Below are 4,243 nucleotides of genomic sequence, written 5' to 3' on the forward strand. Positions count from 1 at the left end.
GATGTATTGTTTTATGTTTTTATGCAATTGCAAAACGTCAGGAGTTTCGAAAAGCCACCAAACGGGCAGAGCTGGGGCTAATATCCCTCTTTAGATTTGCTCCTGAAATACCGGGGGGGGCGGGGCATATATACATAAATGCAGGCATATGTGTGTTTTTGTGAAGAAAAAGATGGATCTGGGTGGCAAGAGTGGCGGGGGGGGTGTTATAAATAATTAACTAGCTGGGATGGGAAAATGGATTGTTCACATGGTAAAATAATGTAGGTAAATATGAAATTGAAAATGCCACTGGCGTGGACGTGGCACCGCAACTTTGACCAGCAAGCTGCCGAGCCGCAACCCCCGCGTACACCCAAAGCCCGCCTTAGACTTTATGCTTATATACATATATCAAAATTTCTTAAAAATATCTCCGCCTATGAACGTATGTTCCCATGTTTCGCGGCATAATCTCAGGGTCGCTTTGCTTGGGCTAAAATAGTTTCCCACATTGCTGAAATCAGAAGCCTTCATTTAACTTTACAAGGCTAGTAAAATACAGTGCGCCGCTGATCCGGCTTTGTTACAGAATGCCTTAAACTTGTGATGGTTAAATAGTTTAATAAAACTTACATTAGCTTTCTTTGATTTTTATAGCCTTGAATTTATTGCCTGTGGAAAAGAAAGGGGGCAAAAAAAGGAATCCCTCGCGTTTTCAGTCACCGTGCCCCCCCTCACACCTCACATGTGTGTGCCCACGGTGTGTGTGCGTGTCCAACCGCCCTCCCCCCCTGCTCGCATTTTCCGCGTGTTTTCGAAAACCCGACGATTTCGACGATTTTCCTTGCACCGAAACGAATGATTGACAGGGGGCGAGAGCTCGGTGCGGCTCCCAGCCCGAATGATGCGGGGTAACGGGGTCAGTTTTACCAAGTTATGATGATAAATCCGTTTATTGCAAGACGGTCGGATGGCGTCGTAAATGTTGGTTAAGGAAAAGGTGCGCTCCATGATTACGGCAAAAGTGTTTCTCTGGACTTCAGCTGTAACAGTCTGGATCAATTTGCCTCCTTTAATCTATTACCCCTCCGCCCTTCTCCCTCTCACCCCAACACTGAAGGATATTTAAAGTGAAGGGCAAAGAGATTTCTAGGAATGATAAATCATCGCGAATCCTTCCTGAAGTGTATGGGGATGGAAGTCTATATTAACAGGCTAATAATAACATTGGGGGTGCTAATAGCCGCCTGAGATGAAGGAAGAATATATTGCGCGTTTCTCTGTCTGTATGAGAGTGTGCGTGCGTGTGTCCATATGTCCGTGCCTACACAAAACGGATGTGGGAAATTGCTATCAGAGGTGTTTTACTGATACTGGAAGATTATGAAGGCGCTGAAAAACCTACACCCAAAGCCTTAGATTTTCCCTTATTCCTATAAGCGGTGCTTTTCCAGCAGCATCTGCTCCGCAGCCTGATGGAGGGACACGTTTCCCCACGTCCAGGACCAGAGCTCCTCTAAAAGAGGCGCTATTAGGAAGCTGTCCATTTTCATTAAAAGAAAAAAAAAAAAAAAAAATCGAGAGGGTCGGGATGATGGGCAAGGAGAGCCGGAGCTTAATGCCGGAGGTCAGATTTATTTTTGAGTTTTGCATCCATCAGGGTAGCAAGAGCCCCCCAACCAGCTCAAAACCCTCCCTGTGTTGGAAAAGCAGATTCAGTCTGCAGGCTCCAGCCAAGGTGAGGTTTGAGGAGTGGTTGGGGAGCCCTCTCCAGCCTCTGGGCTCAGACCTTGCCAAGCCAGCCGTGGGTAAATGTCACCAGGTGAGTACTCCCCACTGACCTGCAAACTCTCCTCTCCTTTCCAGGGGGGGGTTAATCCAAAGTAACTCCACTTCACCCCTGTCGCGTTTAAACCGGTGAAGGCAGAGAAATCCCCTACTAGTGGGGATGGATCGCTGCTCTCCCCAGTAGAGCACCTCACGCGAACAGGGGTTGTGCGAAACGAGGGGGGAAATTCCTGCTTTTTCCAACTTTTCACATTTCTATCTCCCTTTTTTTTTGATTTTTCCGCTTCTTGTAACTTCCCTAAGAGTTGGGGAGGTTCTGAAATGAAAAGACCCTGTGTCGTCAGGCATGAAATACGAGCTGGTTGCTCACATTGTCATATTTCTCGGCTTTATTGCCTTTCAGAAATGATTTTAAAAAATCAGACTATTTCACCAGAGATTCGGAGGGACTCTGCAAATGTTATGAGAGCTTGGGAAAGGAAAGGAAAGGGCTGATTTAAGTGTGTTGTGGAGATTAAACGCGCTTGGCGCATGGAAATGTGTTTATACAACTGACGGATAAACAGCCGTGTTGGTAGCAGGGTGTTGAATAAGTATAGATGAAATTATTGAACGTTAATTGAAGCAAAACACCTGTTCTCTGTTTGCTAGATAGATTGGCCATGTCTTACCTGTAATAAATATATTCTTGGAAAAAATCCTGGTGCGCCTCCTATAAATAATGATGAACTATGTCAGCATGTGAGTATATAATTTTCTGTAGTATATAAATTTAAACCAAGAAGACTCTTAGGAGTGTGGCTGTGAGGCAGAAAGCAAGGGTTTTCAGATCCCTAGTGAATGGAAACCTCACAAGAAGATCTGCAAAATCCATTTGCTTTTGCTCCTCTGGAGGTTTCCGTTTGTTCAGTAGTTTATTTTTTATACATATCCCCATAGCTCATCTCTTTGTAGCCTTTTCTGAGAGGGGCTTAAGGCAAACTACAGCTTCATCCCAGGTCTGCCCGCTTGGAGAGACCACGTCGTGCAGTGCTGCCTGTTTCGGGTGACGCTCTATAGCCGTTTATATTTTAAAACCCCAAACGGAGCCCATCAGAAATTACGTGAAAAGCTCTTCTGTTTGCAAAAGAAATCTTGGAGGAGGAAAAGTCAAGGAGAAAGTGACCTCGGAGCAGAGTCTAAAAGTCTAAAAGGAGGAATCTTTGGGAGAGAGGAGGCAGGATGTGTGAGCTTTGCTCGCCTGGCAAACTAGATTAATTTTAGATATGTGATTGTTGTGAGTTGGTAAAGGGAAGTGGAACTGGAAACAGTTATTAAAAAAAAAAAAGTCCGAAGTGGAAACTCTCCTGCTTTCAGAATCGGCGCCAAGTGTATTTAGCTGTGAGGAAAAAATCGGAGTATTGTCAGCTTGCAATGGAAAGCCAGAGGCTTCTGAACTCAGATAGTGTTTATTAATAATCTTTATTGTTTGTGGAGAGAAGGAATCATTTCCAAATAGTGCTTTGAAATACACAACTGCCAAAATCCATCCTTAACAAACAACTCTTTGGGTTGGCACTTCTAAGCTGAAAACAACCAGACACAAAATATTTTCAAAATATGCAGATTTTAAGCCGGTGCAATTGCCACCTTCTACTGATTTGTAAGTTTTGGCGTAAGAAAGAAAAAAGAGCGGATGAGCCATTTCTTACCGGAAACACATTTAGCCACTTTTTAAAGACGGTTGTTATAATTTATTAGAACTGGCACCTTCTTCCAGCTGATTTTGCCTCTTTATCGCTGCTATGGAGAAGGTGGAGGAGACCTGGGGGTGCGGAGCTTTTCCCCCCCCGTCCTGATGCAGGGACACAGCAGGACCGGGGGGGGGGGGGTCACCAGGATCTTTACACCAAGAGGCCGACATGGCGTCGGGGTGTAACGAGCATTACTTTAGGCATATTCACTTCTTCGGTTTAAGTTTGGAAGCCGATAAGGATACGCTAAGAGAGGATAAAAGCTGAGAGTGAACTTCATGGCTATGGAGAGTCTGGAGACCAGATTCTGAGATAATCCAGCCTTCAAAGGGCTGAGCGCTTATTTTAGGCGATAGAAAACATTCCGAAATTGTACTACTAATAACAATAATAGTGATAATCACAACAACAAGCCAATAACTTTTTTTTTTTTTTTTTAAAGAGCCAGGAAACAGAAATAAAACCTCAGCATAAAGCAAACATAATTTATGAATGATACATTTAGGCAGGTCTAAGAGGTTATGAAAGAAACTTCAGTCACGGACCCCTCCAAACGCACGAAAGCGCAACAAAAAATCCCTCCTGAAGAGTAAAAGCTTCAAAAAAAAAAGAAAAACAAAAAGTGAAATAAGTTTCTGTAGCCTAAAAGCAGAAGGATCTACCTTTGCCATTTCCTGTGCTAGCTCTCAGTTTGAATGCTGCCGTCTGTTAAAAATCCGTAAGTGGTGAGGAGGGAGGGG

This window comes from Aptenodytes forsteri, unplaced genomic scaffold, assembly GCF_000699145.1.
Source record: "Aptenodytes forsteri isolate BGI_AS27 unplaced genomic scaffold, ASM69914v1 Scaffold25, whole genome shotgun sequence".
NCBI classification, from domain to species: Eukaryota; Metazoa; Chordata; class Aves; order Sphenisciformes; family Spheniscidae; genus Aptenodytes; species Aptenodytes forsteri.